A 19147-nucleotide genomic window follows, 5' to 3' on the forward strand; every position below is an offset into this window, starting at 1 on the left:
GATGCACTCTGTTACCTTGTCATATATCTACAATGGGGCTATGCTGGCCCTTGGCAACTCTCTTCATGGACTGTGATGCACTCTGTTACCTTGTCATATATCTACAATGGGGCTATGGTGGCCCTTGGCAACTCTCTTCATGGACTGTGATGCACTCTGTTACCTTGTCATATATCTACAATGGGGCTATGCTGGCCCTTGGCAACTCTCTTCATGGACTGTGATGCACTCTGTTACCTTGTCATATATCTACAATGGGGCTATGGTGGCCCTTGGCAACTCTCTTCATGGACTGTGATGAACTCTGTTACCTTGTCATATGGCTCCATTTTCCAGATCTTTACCATATTATTTATAAACGTTGTATTTTTCTGACATACTAATAAAAGACATGTCATTGCACGATTCTTTGTCCTCCTTATTCATGTCATTGATTGAAATCTCTATTTTATCTGGTTGATCCTTAAAGGGACATACCCAAAATAATGTTGTTTCCTGAATCATATATGTAATACAATTGGAAATGACTTTAAGATTAACATCTCCAATGTAATTTTTATTTTTGTCTTTATATTTTTTTCTAAAATCTTTATCATTGCATGATTATGATTAGCATAGTAATTGTTTTATATATGTATATAAAGATTGTTATATATGTATATTTCAAATTTCACATCCATGTGTGTATTTATAAACTCTGCATGAATTGATGCACCTTTAACAAATGATCTGAGGATTGATACAATGATATAATCCCTGTAAAGTGTTCATTTTCTTGAAATAGTATTGTCTCTGTGTATCCTCTTTTTATAAATAAAAATCATGTCCCTTTAAGTGATGGTGAGCACAATTGTTAATGAATGTATTTCCATTTCTAAAGCGTTTTTGTCCTTTTTACATGAACAAGGACATATAATCTTAATAATAAACAATCTTATTGTAATGTTGACAGCACATGTATTTCATTTTCTATTCTATCTTATTGTAAAAGTGTAACCAAATCAATCTCTGTGTGTAATTTGCATATTTTATATGAGGAATATGTTTTTCAAAATATTGTTAAAAAATACTTCTCCTCCCATATATGGCTATAGGTAGTCTGACCATATTTCAACTTGAATAAATGACACGTTTGATCAATACATGTGTCATTATTGTTATTCCCAAACAATCTAAACATATCTTAAAACATCAATGGCATATGTATTTCTCATGTGTATCTTTTAAATGTTAAAGATATACACCATAGCTATAATTAAAGGGACAGTCAAGTCCGAAAAGATGAATCATGATTTCGTGACATTCCTAGATAGCAATCTAGACACATACTAGTTTCAAAAATATAAATACGTTTCTTAGTGATATGCCAAGCTGTCAACTGAGTCCTTGTATTGGCTGCGGTTTTTCTGCGATCGCGGATGCGCCATGTTGCTTAAGACGTCACCTGCCAGGCTGTCCAATGATTCCTTGTATTGACTGACGTTTTTACGCGATCAAGGATGCACCTTTTAGTGGATGGCGTTTTTACGCGATCAAGGATGCGCCTTTTTTTTGTTTGCGTTCTTACGTGATCAGGAATGTGCCTTTTATTGGATTGCGTTCTTACGTGATCAAGGAAGCGCCATGTTAATTAAGACGTCACATGCAAAGGTAAAAAAAGTCTGATTGTATTACGTAGTCCCGCAATATTTGTTTGTGCACGTTAAACACGTTTGTGAATTAAGCCAAGTTTAAAAACATTGCGAATATGGATTGTTTGCATCATGTTACATTGTTGAACCATAGCTGATAAAGACCACCACATTCTCTTTTGCTGGATGTCTGGTTGAATAAACGAACGAAAGCAAAATGTTTTCATGCATAAGATATTTCGAGGCAAGTGCAAATCTCTATAGTCCATGTTGTTTAATATGTTTGTCAACAATATGTTCCTTTTTATGAAAAATGACTGTTGTGTTTAATGTTAAAGATATCTAATTCATAAATATGCGCTATTGTGTTAGAATCAAGTAATCAATATGCATTTATCTTTATCATATGCTAAATATATGTTGCCGACTTCTTCTAAATGTAATTTCGTCGTATATTTTATTAAAGGTTCATTAGACACTCACATTATAAATCAAAATATTTTATTTTGTCTCTAGTTAGATAGTCCATTGTTTAACAAATACACGTTTCATTTTGCTTCTGTTCAAAGAAAATGTAAGTAATTTTCAGACTCCTCGCCAAGCCTCTGAGTTTCATGTGAGTACCATCTCCAGCTTTCTCCTGTTTGTGTAAAGGGTCTTTTCATATGTTAATGATGGGGTATTGTCTTGTTTTACGGTTGTAATGGGGGTTCATCTATATTTTCAATAGAGCTAACCCGATTTTCTTTGAAAGTGTTTAAAGCTTTGTAATATTGATATCAGTATATGTTAATCTTGTTGTTTCTAGTAGTGTCTATTACATACAGTTCTGTTAAAAATATAGTATACTGTCCCTTTAATGCAAATGTTTATTTTTGTATCATGTATGAGTTCCACATTGGTTAATCTCCAAATATATTATTGTTAGCATATTTTCACCCCCCCACTCCTAAAAGGACTTTAAATCATATTCATTGTTAAAACAAATGTCTTTATAAAAACAAATTAACACAATAATGTCTCTTTAAGAAAATAGACTTTATTTAACACGTCAATATAAATCGGATTTCAATATTTATTGTTTGAACAAGTACATGTAGATATACCAACAATCTTCAAATATATGTTAGCATATGTAATTTTGTTAAAGGGACAGTTTAGAAAACAAATCATGTTTTGCATTATTATAAAAGTCAATTTTGTAATATCAATGATATCAAAGGTTTCTCACCAATTAATCATTTGTCTGTGTTTATTTTAATTTGCTAGCTAAACCTATGAGGTTCGTGTGCTCATTTCTTAGAGCTTGAAGAGTGCATTTAATCATTATACAATTTGACCACTAGAGGGCATTTGGATAGCATTTGTATATGTAAAACCTTGTGCTCATACAGCATATTATTTACCATGTTTTGATCATTGATATCTAAAATGTTGTTATGTCAGAACAACAAATAAGTGGTCATTTTTCATAGTCATAGATACAAGGGTAAGCACATAAGTCACACGTATTTCTCCATGTTTTGTTGTTTCCAACTTGATAATGCGTAATACAGTGTTTTCTTTGTAATCAATAATTTTCTGACTGTCCCTTTAAGCTGTGTTATTGGCATTCAAACAGTAATATGCCATCATGGATAATTGTAATGGTAATTTTGTTTGCGATTCGGGAAACAGTTTGGACATCACATCACAGAAACCAATCAATATCATGAACAAGGATAGGTATGTGATGATGTGGTTTTCACACACTTATAACCCACACTCTGCAAACAATCTGCCTCCATGGACCCGGTCCCATAGAAGTAGATTATATACAGTGTGTGGTCCACAAGTGTATGAAAACCACATCATCACATACCTATCCATTACACATTAAATAAAAAAAAACATTAAACATGAAAACAAATACTTACTTCCTCTTCCTTCCCCTCTTCCCATGGGGCTGAGGCTCTGGGAGAGGCAACTGCCGACTCCGACGAGTTCTCCTTGGAGATGTTGTGGGAAGAGTGGAAGGAAGAGTACTGGGACGACCAAGGTGAGGAGGAGGAGATGGCTGAGGAGGAGGAGATGGCTCGGCAGGAGGAGATGGCCCGGCAGGAGAAGATGGCCCGGCAGGAGAAGATGGCCCAGCAGCAGGAGGCCCAGCAGCAGAAGGCCCAGCAGCAGGAGGCCCAGCAGCAGGAGGCCTAGCAGCAGGAGGCGGACCAGGAGGCACCAGGAGGCAGACCAGCATGCGCCTCCCGGAAAAAATTAAACATCTCTTGGTGTAGATTAAAGATTCTGTTTTGCCCTTCGTCTATTCTATTAAGTATGTTTATTATTTGGTTTTGGCCTTCAATTATTTTGTTTTGTCCTTCAAGAATTCGAGTTCGGCCTTCTATATTTTGTATCCGGGAGTTACGCATCTGGTCTATGTAGTCTAGTAGAACCCGCACCTCCGCTATTTCCTGTTGTTGTGCTTGGCGGGGTACCCGTGCACGGCGGGGTGCGGGTCCTTGAGGGGCCTCTGGTTCCGCGGCCTCCTCCTCTGCTTCCGGGGCCTCTTCATCTGCTTCCGTGCCCTCTTCGTCACGGGGGGCCTCTTCCCTCCGAAGTGGAAATTCCTCCCCACCACTCTCATCCAGGGGAGATGGAGGAGGCTGTATTTGTTGTGCTGCCTCCTCCCCAGACTCTGTATATTTGAAAAAATAAAAAATGTTTATATTAGCATATTTCCAAATGACTTAGCTTACGATACAATTTCAAATGCAGAATCATTAATCCACTTTGAAATCTAACAATCAATACTATTTGCGCATTTTCTAAACCGTGTTTGTGATATCTCTGGTCAATCTGAATGTTTTAGCGTTTGTTTTCAGTTTGTTTAAATGCACACCTAACCTATAGCCTAGATACTGATGTAACCGCAAAGTACAGGTGGCCCTCGTTCAATTTACACCGTTTCAGAATAACAACCTTTTTCCCCAGTCATGTGACTGCTATTTAAAAGCATTGAGAAGCAGTGCATTTATTAAAATAGCCAGTAGGGGGAGCTGTCCGCTTATGTTGCAGCAAAGCCAAGCAAGCTGAAATTAATCAGTTTAACCAGACCTGAGCTATCAAGCAGAAGCAAGGAACAAGATCTTCCTGTCTATAAATCAGTCCAGATTGGAATGCATAGAAAGAACTGTTTGCTGAAAAATGCAAGTGAAGTCTGTGTTGTGTGATTATTTTATTAGGTTTATAATGCTGTTTAGCAAATGTTTTTGTTCATTTAACTTAGTTTAATTATATATTCTCTGTTGTGTGATTATTTTATTAGGTTTAAAATGCTGTTTAGCATGTGAAGTCTTCATTTCAAAGCTTTAAACATAATGTATTAGGTGTTACTTATGACAATTTTCAGAGGGGCCTGGAACCTATCTCCCTCACTTCCCATTGACTTACATTACATTTACAATGGTTTCAATTTACAACCATTCCTTCTGGAACCTAATCCCGGCGTAAACTGAGGGCTACCTGTAATTGTGAATGCGTGTAAATAACGTTATAGCATTAATCTGATCCTTAAAGGGACATGAAACCCAATGTTTTATCTTTCATGATTTAGAAGCATACATTTATAATCAACTTTCTAATGTACTTTTCTTATCTAATTAGCTTCATTCTCTGGATATTCTTTGCTGAAAAGCATATCTAAATATGCTTAGAAGATGCTGATTGTTAGCTGAATATAGCTGCCTCCTGTGATTGGTTCACCGTGTGCATGGCTATTTCTTCATTAAAATATATCTCAAGAATGATTCAAATTAGGTAATATAAGTACATTTGAATGTTTTGTCAAATTGTATTCTCTACCTCAATCATGAAAGTAAAGGTTTGCGTATAGTGTCCCTTGAAATACATTCGTATGTGAATTTATTCTTAAATGAGCTTACCGTCAGATGAGAATGGCAGGTTCCCGGTATCAATTCCTCCGATACCGACTACATCCACCTCGGAGATGCTGGGCCGCAACATTTCCTCCCATCGGCAGTACTCGATTTCCAGTGCAGGGCCGCCACCGGTTCCTGCGGAATGTCGGGCCTCCAGGCTTAACTTTTTCTTGAGATCCATCTTACAGTCCCGGTAGCGATGTTTTATAGAGTCCATATCTCTATTCCGGCCACCCACTGCATTGACTGCATTCCTTATCTCATGCCAGAGCTTCCTCTTCTCAGTCGGGGTGGTCTTCTGGTGCTGCAGACTCCTATACCTGGCCATATAGGCCTCTACAAGGGCCTCCTTCTCCTCCATCGAAAACCTCGCCTCCCTAGTCGCCTTGTCCTTCCCCTGTGACGATGCCCTCTGTTTCCCGGACTGTGAAGCCCTACTCTGTCCGCCACTGGGCCCAGCCACTTGTTCATCTTGAACCAAGTGGCTGGGTCCACCCACCGCTTCCACCCCCGCTTCCTGCCCCCCTTCCTGCCTTGTTCCTCTCCCCCTCCCTCTCCTCCCCCCTCTACCTCTCCCCTGCCTGCCCTCCATCTGTTCCCTAAACTAAACCCCAAATAATCAAACAAAAAGTGAGTGTGATGAAATGAAAGGGGGTCAAAATAAAGAACTAAAAAGACAAAATAAGTGCTGAAAGTGTGAGAGGGATCTAAAAAAACAAAGAGGGTAAGGAGGATTTAAATAAACCAAAAGAAGAAGAAGACTAAAAGGAGGATATGTAAACTAAATGTAACTAGGGGATGGGGATGGGTATGGGATGGGGATGGGGTATGGGATAAGAGTAAATGGGATGAAAGGGAATGGGACTACAGGGAATGGGGTATGGAGTGTAGTATGAGGGGGTATGGGGTATGGAGTGTATGTAGTGTTATTGATAAGTGTATGTATGTATTGAATGTGTTTGCGTGTAAATGTGTTAAGTGTACAGAAAAATCACTCGCTCGCTAACTCACACTACTACTAATTCTCACTAACTCACACTACTACTAATTCTCACTAACTCACACTCCCACTAACTCTCAATAACTCACACTACCACTAACTCACGCTCCCACTAACTGACTCTCTCACACTACCACTAACTCTCACTAACAACTCCCACTACCACTAACTCACTCACGCTCCCACTAACTGACTCTCTCCCACTCCCACTAACTCCCACTCCCACTAACTCACTCACGATAACACTAACAACTGACTCTCTCACACTAACACTAACTCACTCACAATAATGCACAAACTCTCTAATCTTAAACCTCCAATCTCCAAAGACCCACCAGCAACACAGTCAAAGAAGCCATGCTTGTGTGGTGCTTATATACCCTGTGTAAATGTTTAATGATGTACCAATTTCCGTTGTAAATTGTGTTCAGGTGTGCTTTATTAGCAATTAATATTAGTGCAATGTGTATTAGTTGTGTGAATTTGCGCATGCTCATTTGGAGTTAGTATTTGTGGAATGTGTAGAATGCGATGATGTCATAGTGCTCGTTTTCTATAACATTGTCCAATAGTATTATGTTTAAATGTGAATTTGCGATGGTGTGTTATTAGTGAAGTGTTGTATATGTATGTTTGTCCTAATATATAGTGATATTGAATGCGATTATTTTGCTAGTGTATGTATATATTTTTTATTCCTTGTTGTTATTTAGCGTATTTCCGCATCTTAAAGTATATGCGTATTCCCTGTATTAAATTTTATTAAAAATCCCCCCGCTTGTGAATGTGTAATGCTTCTGTGCTTTGTTGAGTGATTGTTGTTGTGACATTTGATGTGGTATGCGTCATATGACCGAGCTGTGCGTATTTCTCGCGAGATCGAGTGTTAGGTGAAAAAAGCCTTTTTTTTTGCTTTTCCATTGATCTCTATGGGAGACTGTCTAACGCGGGCAGGATTCCGCGTGTGAAATACACACGTTAGGAGCATCGTTAGGAGCATCGTTAGATGGTCTTTTTTGAACTCTAAATACCGGAGTCAAACAATGCCGTCCGTTAGACATAAAACACGCGTAGCGTTAGCACTCCATCTACCGCCAAACTCCAAATCTAGCCGTATGGAAGGCATCTCTCATCTCTCTGGGACTTCCACCTCCCATTTTCTTAGAAAAATCAGTAAGTTCTGCTCCTGTGAAACCTGCACTTTAATTTCTTTTTAAACTACAGATTGTTAGTGTATCAGACCAATAGAAAGTAATGAAGATATCTAGGAAACTGAAGCTGACAGTTTTTCAGTTTAAATTTAAATAGAAGAAATGCAAAGTGCAATGTAATTTGTAAAAGATACACATAAATATACAAAGTATGAGACTAATTAAAGGGACACTGAACCCATTTTTTCTTTCTTTCATGATTCCGATAGAGCATGTAATTTTAAGCAACTTTGTAATTTACTCCTATTATAAATTTTTCTTCATTCTCTTACTATATTTATTTAAAAAGCATGAATGAAAGTTTAGAAGCCGGCCCATTTTTGATGCTGTCCAGTTCTATCAAAATCTTGGATGACGTCACTTAAAGGAACAGTCATTCGTTTGAAGAGGATGCTCCGCGTCGAATGTTTTCAAGATGGACCCGCTCCGCGTCGGATGGATGAAGATAGAAGATGCCATCTGGATGAAGACTTCTGCCCGTCTGGAGGACTACTTCGCCCGGCTTGGATGAAGACTTCTCCCGGCTTCGTTGAGGACTTCGGCCCGGTTGGATGAAAACTTCTGCTGCTTCCTTGAGGATGGATGTCCAGTCTTCAGAACTGTAAGTCGATCTTCAGGGGGTTAGTGTTAGTTTTTTTTTAAGGGTGTATTGGGTGGGTTTTATTTTTTAGATTAGGGTTTGGGCCGCAAAAGAGCTAACTGCCCTTTTAAGGGCAATGCCCATCCAAATGCCCTTTTCAGGGCAATGGGGAGCTTAGTTTTTTTTAGATAGTATTTTATTTGGGGGGTTGTTTGTATGGGTGGTGGGTTTTACTGTTGGGGTGTTGTTTGTATTTTTTTTTACAGGTAAAAGAGCTGAATACTTTGGGGCAATGCCCCGCAAAAGGCCCTTTTAAGGGCTATTGATTGTTTAGTTTAGGCTAGTTTTTTATTTTTTTATTTTAGATGGGCTTTTTTTATTTTGATAGGGCTATTATATTAGGTGGAATTAGTTTAAATATCTTGTAATTTGTTTGTACTTTAGCTAATTTAATTTATTTAATTGTTGTTAATTTAGTTAATTTATTTAATTATAGTGTAGTGTTAGGTGTTATTGTAACTTAGGTTAGGTTTTATTTTACAGGTAAATTTGTATTTATTTTAGCTAGGTAGTTAGTTAATAGTTAATAACTATTTAATAACTATTCTACCTAGTTAAAATAAATACAAACTTAGCTGTAAAATAAAAATAAACCCTAAGATAGCTACAATGTAACTATTAGTTATATTGTAGCTAGCTTAGGGTTTATTTTACAGGTAGGTATTTAGTTTTAAATAGGAATTATTTAGGTAATGATAGAAATTTTTAGTTAGATTTATTTAAATTATATTTCAATTAGGGGGTGTTAGGGTTAGACTTAGGTTTAGGCGTTAATACATTTAGTATAGTGGCGGCGACGTTGGGTGCGGCAGATTAGGGGTTAATAAATGTAGGTAGGTGGCGCGATGTTAGGGACAGCAGATTAGGGATTAATAATATTTAACTAATGTTTGCGAGGCAGGAGTGCGGCGGTTTAGAGGTTAATATGTTTATTATAGTGGCAGCGACGTTGGGGGTGGCAGATTAGGGGTTAATAAGTGTAGGTAGGTTGCTGTGACATTGGGGGCGGCAGATTAGGGGTTAATAAATATAATGTAGGTGTCGGCGATGTTGGGGGCAGCAGATTAGGGGTTCATAAATATAATGTAGGTGGCGGCGGTGTCCGGAGCGGCAGATTAGGGGTTACAAATATTATTTTAGTGTTTGTGATGTTGGAGGGCCTCGGTTTAGGGGTTAATCTGTAGTTTATGGGTGTTAGTGTCCTTTTTAGCACTTTAGTTATGAGTTTTATGTTACGGCGTTGTACCATAAAACTCTTAACTACTGACTTTTAAATGCGTTAGGGATCATGGAGGTAGAGGGTGTACCACTCACTTTTTGGCCTCCCAGGACAGACTCGTAATACCGGCGCTATGGAAGGCCCATAGAAAAAAGACTTTACGAAGTTTACGTAAGTTGTTTTGCGGTAAGGCCAAAGAAGTGTGCGGTACACCTATACCTGCAAGACTCGTAATAGCAGCGGGCGTAAAAAAGCAGCGTTAGGACCTCTTAACGCTGCTTTTTTACCTTAACGCACAACTCGTAATCTAGCCGAAAGATAGCAAGAGAACGAATAAAAATTGATAATAGGGGTAAATTAGAAAGTTGCTTAAAATTGCATGAAAAAAAATCATCAAAAAAAAATGGGTTTAGTATCTCTTTAAAGATACACAGAAACTGAGAAGGCATAATCAGAATTTGTAAGATCACAATCCTAAATACTTTGCAGTATACAAAACAAAAAAAACGAATAGAAAGTGCAAAGTTTAAATATAATAAAAGTTATTATATATTCAACTGGGCTTATCTCTCCTTCACATATAGAAATGCAGGGAATACCCCTTGGAGAAGTATAGAAACATTTGTCTTTTGAAATTTCACTAGGGATCTTGCAGTGTTGGAGGTTCATTTTAGATCTTCTCATCTGACAACATCAGGCCCTATGCCACAAGCAAAATTATAGCATTATCTACATCAAGGCTTTAGTGGTTTGGTGATCACATGGGAGAGATTGTAGAGCAGCAAAGACAATTTAAAAGAAAGCACACAGAAACACACTGTGGGGTCTCAGTGCTATCTACATTCAAATGATGCGCAGTTGCCAGCAACTTAAGAATAAGAAAAATTGCTGTAGTGTCATATTTTAACGTTGTCTCCTTTAGGAGATACCAAAGTGAGAGCAGTCCAACCTCTCTAACAGAGGGAAAAAAGGTTCACTGTCTAAAGCATATAATGATCTCTCTATGGCATCTTAAAGGCCATTATTCCCTAGAAAAAGGGAATTTTTAAACCTATTCTGGACTTAAAGGGACAGTCTAGTCAAAATGAAACGTTCATGATGAAATAGCTTTCCAATTTACTTTTATCATCAAATTTGCTTTGTTCCCTTGGTATTCTTTGTTGAAAGCTAAAAACCTAGGTAGGCTCATATGCTAATTTATAAGCCCTTGAAGGCTGACTCTTCTCTCACTACATTTTGACAGTTTTTCAGAGCTAGACATGTGTTCCATATAGATAACATTGTGCTCACTGCTGTGGAGTTATTTATGAGTCAGCATCGATTGGTTAAAATGCAAGTCTGTCAAAAGAACTGAATTAATGGGGCAATCTGCAGAGGCTTAGATAAAAGGTAATCACAGAGGTAAAATGTGTATTAATATAACAGTGTTGGTTATGCAAAACTGGGGAATGGGTAATAATGGTATTATATATCTTTATAAACAATAAAAAAATATAATAGATTATAATTTATGTAGCCACCAATCAGCAAAAGCTACCCAGGTGCTAATCCAAAAATGGGCCGGCTCCTATGGTTACATTCTTGCTTTTTCAAATAAAGATAGAAAGACAACGAAGAAAAATTTATAATAGGAGTAAATTAGAAAGTTGCTTAAAATTGCATGCTCTATCTGAATCATGTGTTTTGTTTCCCTTTAACCCCTTAGTGACCATAGCACTTTTCAATTTTCTTACTGTTTGGGACCAGGGCTATTTTTACATTTCTGCGGTGTTTGTGTTTAGCTGTAATTTTCCTCTTAGTCATTTACTGTACCCACACATATGATATACCGTTTTTCTCGCCATTAAATGGACTTTCTAAAGATACCATTATTTTGATCATATCTTATAATTTACTGTAATTCTTTTTATAAAATATGAGGAAAAATGGAAAAAAACACACTTTTTCTAACTTTGACCCCCAAAATCTGTTACACATCTACAACCACCAAATAACAACCATGCTAAACAGTTTCAAAATTTTGTCCTGAGTTTAGAAACACCCAATGTTTACATTTTCTTTGCTTTTTTTTGCAAGTTATAGGGCAATAAGTACAAGTAGCACTTTACTATTTCCAAACCATTTTTTTTTCCAAATTAGCGATAGTTACATTGGAACGCTGATATCTTTCAGGAATCCCTGAATATCCCGTTACATGTATATATATTTTTTTAATAGACAACCCAAAGTATTAATCTAGGCCCATTTTGGTATATTTCATGCCACCATTTCACCGCCAAATGCGATCAAATAAAAAAAACGTTAACTTTTTCACAAAACTTTTCACAAACTTTAGGTTTCTCACTGAAATTATTTACAAACAGCTTGTGCAATTATGGCACAAATGGTTGTAAATGTTTTTCTGGGATCCCCTTTGTTCAGAAATAGCAGTCATATATGGCTTTGGCATTGCTTTTTGGTAATTAGAAGGCAGCTAAATGCTCCTGCGCACCATACGTGTATTTGTAGGGTTAATTTTAGCTTTAGTGTAGTGTAGTAGACAACCCAAAGTATTGATCTAGGCCCATTTTGGTATATTTCATGACACTATTTCACCGCCAAATGCAATCAAATAAAAATAATCTGTAACTTTTTCACAATTTTAGGTTTCTCACTGAAATTATTTACAAACAATTTGTGCAATTATGGCACAACTGGTTGTAAATGCTTCTCCGGAATCCCCTATGTTCAGAAATAGCAGACATATATGGCTTTGGCATTACTTTTTGGTAATTAGAAGGCCACTAAATGCCGCTGCGCACAACACTTGTATTATGACCAGCAGTGAAGGGGTTAGTTAGGTAGCTTGTAGGGTTAATTTTAGCTTTAGTGTAGAGATCAGCCTCCCACCTGACATATCCCACCCCCTGATCCCTCCCTGACCCCCCTCTAACAGCTCTCTTCCCTTCCCCACCTCACAATTGTCACCGCCATATTAAGTACTGTCAGAAAGTCTGCCAGTACTAAAATAAAAGGCATTTATTATTATTATTATTATTACTTTTTTATATTTAGTCTGCAGTGATGGATCCCCCTTAGGCCCCAACCTCCCTGATCCCCCTCCCCCCCATACAGCTCTCTAACCCTCCCCCCACTATCTATTTGCCGCCATCTTGGGTACTGGCAGCTGTATGCCAGTACCCATTTTGCCATAAAAAATGTTTTTTTTGTTTTTTTTATATTATAAAGTATTTTCTGTAGTTTAGCTGCCCCCCTCCCCCTCCTACCTCCCTTGCCCAACATTTATTCCCCCCCTCACTCGTCCTCCTTCCCATACATTAACAAAATATTTATGTAAATGTGGTGCGATCACCATTGCTTCCAGAGCTTGAAATCCCCGAGGACGTGTCAGGCACGTCCTTGGTCCTTAACTGTATTTTTTTGTAAGACGTGCATGACACGTCCTTGGTCATTAAGGGGTTAAGCTGTTCAGAATAGTTACCTTAGAAAGCAATTACATCAACAATACATAACCATACTAACCAAAACATTTAGATAAGAAAAGTTAGCAATCAGTGGCGGACCTACCAGGCTTGCAAAGGGTCACAAGTGCGACCGGGTCCTAAAAGTCTGCCACTTGGGGGGGGCTGGAGGTCTGCCACTTGGGGGGCCCAGCAAGTGCAACCAGGCCTTTGAGTTCCCCCACTATGCAGGTCAGGCAGCATAAGAGGCTGAGGCATGTAAAAAGATTTCTCTTAGAGTGCTCCCCATAGATGTTAAGGAGGCAGAGCCACTCTCTAAATTAGTGGATTTTTTTTTTAAGTCTAAGGGAGTGTCTATAGCAGTTAGTGATACCTCTAATAAGGGCTGGACTGGCATGGGAGACTTCCTTGTGGGCCGCTGGGGCTGGCAGGCTACATTTTAGAGTGCACGCTGATGTTATCTAAAGCAGATAGATCAGCTTTAAAACTACTGAGCAGTGGCAATACAGGCTGCCAATTTAAAGCTGTTCATAGTGTTTCAGACCCCTGCAGCTGTGATCTATGAAGCAATTGAGACATGTTAATCAGAAATTTCTCTGACAAATATGAAGGGTCAGATTATATACATTGGCATTAGGGTTGCCACCTCGGCCATGTTTTCTTGGAAACTTATGAGTTACACATGCTGCACAGAGGAACATGAATATTGCTGTCCAGGGTCACTTTTTGTGTGCTGTTTAGGTGCGCAATGCATGTTGTCTTCTGCACACCCTGCAGCATATGTAACTCATAAGTGTCCAGGAAAACATGGCCGAGGTGGTAACCCTAACCGGCATCCAAGTGCTCTGTGGAACATAAGTTGTGGGGTTTCCTTTACTAAATGTTTTTGTGCAACTGGGCGCGTCTGTATGTGTGATATCCCTTTAAGAATAACTCCCTCTAGTACTTCCTCCCTATTTAAGGAAGTACTATTCCCTCACTCTGGGCCTGAAAATTGAAGTTGATGCTTCACTTAATTATCACTTTGTGAACAACCTATTGATTCCTCAGAATCGTTTTCTTTCAGGTCTAATTGTCCCTGCTGGCAATTTCCTCCCTGCAACAGCTCCTGCCTTGCTTTGGTACTAGCTACTATCCGGTGTCTTCCTTTGGATTCATACACCTACCGGAACTACTTCCAGACGCACGCCTAAGTTGCGCTCACACAAGCGGTCACCTGATCTCACCGCTGCCTGCTCTCACCTTCCCTGCTCACATCTCTACGGTAATACCGCTCTCCACGCTCCTTAAACTGCCTCTTCAGAAGGGATAAGATCCGCTCTCCACGCTACAGTTGGTAACGTTATTTACCTTAAAAGAGGTCATTCATAACTGACTTTCAAGTGTGTCTCTCTGTGTTTGTTAACCCATCACTGAATTAACCTCATATTCTCTGGGGCAAATTAGCGTGTATGTTGGATTGTATATATTTTATCAGAGTGATTGTGTGAGTGCGTTAAGTTTCTTGAAGTCACTTTTATGAACTTATATATCCGGAATTACCTCCTGCGAACATATATTTGCTTATCAAGCATAAGAAAGTTATTTTCTCTTTATTCAATTGTCATTTTCTTTAAGTATTTACCTATACAGCATATCTATTTTTGATCCTAAATTTGCATCATATTCTGATTCCAATTTACATTTTTCATATGATATTGTCCATTTCATATTTCAATTACTAAAGAAACGCCTCACCTTGTTCCTGCTGGTAAAATAAGCCATTTTTACCTGCAGAAATCAAGAATAGAGCAACAAAACCATTATTTTTAGTCTCTAGTAATACTTCTCAGACAATTGATTTTGGTCATCACAGAATTTTCAGACCAACAAGGTTATAACCTGTATTTATCTACATATTTCTTTTAAGATGGATCCTAATGAAATAAAAAATGAATTTTCAAATATCCATCAAAAATTAGAATATCTAGCCAGGGCTTTAACTGAGGTGCAAACAGAAAATAAAGCCCTAAAAACTTTATTAAAAGAATGTCTGCCAGTAAAAGGATCAGAAGTCCCTGAACCCCATATTCATTACCCACAACCTTTTTCGGGTAAACGGAGCGAATTCAGGGATTTCAAAAATGCATGCAAACTGCTATTCTCTCTCAGGCCCAAAACCTATCATACAGAGAGGATCAAGGTGTGCACCACCATCTCATTCCTCCAGGGGGAGCCCCGGTCCTGGGCAAACAGGTTTTTTGAGAGTGATCATCCAATAATTGACTCCTTAGAAGAATTCTTTCTGGCTATGACAGCATTGTATGAGGATTCTCACACTCAAATAACTGCTGAAACAAAATTAAGATCTCTAAAACAGGGTAAAAGGAACGTCGAAGAGTACATAACCGAGTTCCAAATGTGGATAGATGATTCCCAATGGAACGAGATAAGTTTAAAAAACCAATTTAGATTGGGACTATCGGAAACATTAAAAGATGAGTTATCCCGTTTAGACATATCCGAAACCCTAAACGGACTCATGAAATTAAGCACTACCCTGGACCGCAGACTGCGTGAAAGGAAGGCGTCCTTATCCTTATACACCTACCCTGGAAAAGGCTACTTCTAATCAAACTCCAATGGAGATTGGAGCCATAAAGGGTCCTCTAACACCTGAAGAAAAGGCCAGACGTAGATCTGAGAATCTTTTGTCTTTATTGTGGGCAAAAAGAACATTCTGTTACCAATTGCCCATTGCTACAAAGACAGAAGAAGGGTAAGAATCAGATCAAACATAATATTTTACATTTCACACAAAATCCTCAGCTGACTCTCATCCTTTCTTTACAGTGGGATCAGAAAAACGTTCGTTCTAATGCTTTGATCGATTCAGGGGCCTCAGGAAACTATATTGATTCTTCCTATGTTAAACTAAATAAAATCCCTATTGTTTGCAAGTCACATCCTGTCTCTGTTAAACTCATTGATGGTTCACTCATACAACAGGGCCATACTGAATACCTCTCTTTTGACCTAATTCCTATCTACATGCACACACTCATCCTAGGATTTAATTGGTTACAGAAACATAACCCAAGTATAGACTGGTCAACAACACAGGTAACGTTAGACTCATCATATTGTTTAAAGACCTGTTTTCCATATCAAGTAATTTCCGCTTTAGAACATGAATTACCAGAAATTTATCAGGACCTGGCAGAGGTGTTTGATCTAAAAGAAGCAGAAAATCTCCCACCTCATAGGGAGTTTGACTGTCCAATTGATATAATACCAGGGTCTCAAATACCTCACGGTAAGATCTACCCTCTATCACAAGAAGAATTGGTCTACCTACGGTCATATCTTGATGATAATCTCCGTAAAGGTTTTATCTCTCACTCAACATCTCCAGCAGCTGCTGGAATGTTTTTAGTGCATAATAAAGACGGAACAATAAGACCAATCATCGACTATAGAGCTCTAAATAAAATAACAATTAAGAACAGGTATCCCCTACCCCTAATACCGGAGCTCTTAGAAGGGCTGAATGAAGCTACCATATATTCAAAGCTAGATTTAAAGGGGACCTATAACCTTATACGAATGAAAGAAGGACACGAATGGAAAACCGCATTTAGAACGCGCTATGGACTTTTCCAATATAACGTAATGCCATTTGGCTTAAGCAATGCTCCCGCAACGTTCCAGCATTTTATTAATGAAATTTTCCATGATCTAATGGATATCTGTGTTATCGTCTATTTAGACGATATCTTGATATACTCTAACTCCCTACAGAACATGAAAAACACGTGAGGTGGGTGCTTACACGTCTTAAAGAGCATAAACTTTATGCAAAGTTAGAAAAATGTGTTTTTCATGTTTCTAAGATAAAAATTTGGGGTTATATAATAACCCCTAATAAAATACAAATGGATCCAGAAAAAGTATCAGCCATTAAGGACTGGCCTACACCCACTTCCGTGAAATCGTTACAACGATTCATAGGATTCGCGAATTTCTACCGAAAATTTATCAAAGATTTCTCTTCTGTAATAAGACCACTATTACAGCTAACTAGTATAAATCAAAGTTTTAAATGGTTTGAAAAAGCCCAAGAAACATTTGATAGACTTAAAGAGTTATTCACTACAGCTCCTATTTTATCATTACCTAACTTTGATTTACAATTCCAACTAGAGGTAGATGCCTCTAACACAGGCATAGGTGCCATACTCTCCCAACAAAATAAAGACAACAATGAAATTCACCCCATAGCCTTTTATTTAAGAACTCTAACTAGTGCCGAATCTAACTACGGTGTGGGAGATAAAGAACTCCTAGCAATAAAGAGTTCATTAGAACAATGGAGGCACCTCTTAGAAGGTTCAAATATTCCATTTATTATTTTTACTGATCATAAGAATCTTGAATACTTCAAAAAGAATAAAACTTTAACGGCCCGACAAGCACGATGGTCGTTATTTCTAGATCGCTTTAACTTCGTAATTACCTACAAACCTGGAAGTCAAAATACTAAAGCAGATGCTCTATCTCGTATACATGAGATACTTCCTCAAGAATTACCTAATTTCACTATTTCCCCAGAAAAAATCATAGGGAATTTGACACCCATAGAACAAGAAATTTTCACAGCCTTAAAACAAGATTCAATTCCCTTACAATATTGCTCTAAAGATCCTCAAACTGGACTCTTTTACCATAACACTCAATTATACATACCAGAGAGTATTAGAACATCAGTCCTCACACATACCCATGATGATACCATATCTTCTCATCCAGGTATCCAAAAGACCATTGACCTGACAAGACGAAGATTTTGGTGGCCTGGAATGAATAAATTTATTTACAATTACGTATCTGGGTGTGAGAATTGCGCCCGAAACAAATTAGATCACAAAAGACCCATTGGTTTACTCTCACCTCTGCCTATTCCAGATAAACCATGGAGTACTATAGCCATGGACTTTATAGTAGAACTACCCAATTCCCAACAATTTAATACAATCATGGTAATAGTTGACCATTTAACAAGACTGGCACACTTTATTCCTCTTAAGGAACTACCCACTGCTATAACAACATCTAAAGTATTTCTTGAACAGGTTGTCAGACTACATGGACTACCCTCTAACATAATTACTGATAGGGGTACCCAATTCACCTCCTCTTTTTGGAGAGCCCTATGTAAGTTGTTAAAAATAAATCACCGTTATACCACTGCCTTTCATCCCCAGACCAACGGGTTGACCGAAAGACTTAACCAGACTATAGAGCAATTTCTACGTTTCTACATTTCACATCTCCAAGATGACTGGACACTATTTCTCCCTATGGCCGAATTTACATATAATAATTCAATAAGTGCCTCAATCAAAATGTCTCCCTTTTATGCAACTTATGGTTATCACCCTAACACCATAACTCTAACAAAACAGTAAATTCGCCCACAGCTACAGAATTTTCTTCCAACCTTCAAGAAAGATTGATTATATTAAAGAAACATCTAGCTGAAGCCAAGGAATATCAGAAGAAATACTATGACCAGAAACATAGAATCGGACCCGATTATAAAACTGGGGACTTAGTACTTCTTTCTACGAAATATTTGAAGCAGCTTCATGTTCCATGTAAAAATTTAGCGAACCAGTTCTTGGGACCTTATCCAATAGAACAAGTGATCAACACCAATGTAGTCAAGCTCAAGTTACCCAAAGATTATAAGATACATCCCGCTTTCCATATCTCGTTATTAAAACCATGCCAGACAATGTCTCGCATATTGGATAAACCTCCACCTCCAATTGTGGTGGATCATCAAGAGGAATTTGAGGTGGAGTCGATACTAGATTCCAGGATACATAGACACAGACTAGAATACCTCATTAAATGGAAAGGTTACGGTCCCGAGGATAACTCTTGGCACCTCCATTCTGAAGTCCATTCACCCCAGTTGGTAAAGGCTTTTCATAAAAAATACCCGCTCAAGCCTCATCTGGAATCCCCGGGGGTGATTCCCTGAGAAGGGGGAAATGTGATATCCCTTTAAGAATCACTCCCTC

Source organism: Bombina bombina, chromosome 2 (assembly GCF_027579735.1).
Source record: "Bombina bombina isolate aBomBom1 chromosome 2, aBomBom1.pri, whole genome shotgun sequence".
NCBI classification, from domain to species: Eukaryota; Metazoa; Chordata; class Amphibia; order Anura; family Bombinatoridae; genus Bombina; species Bombina bombina.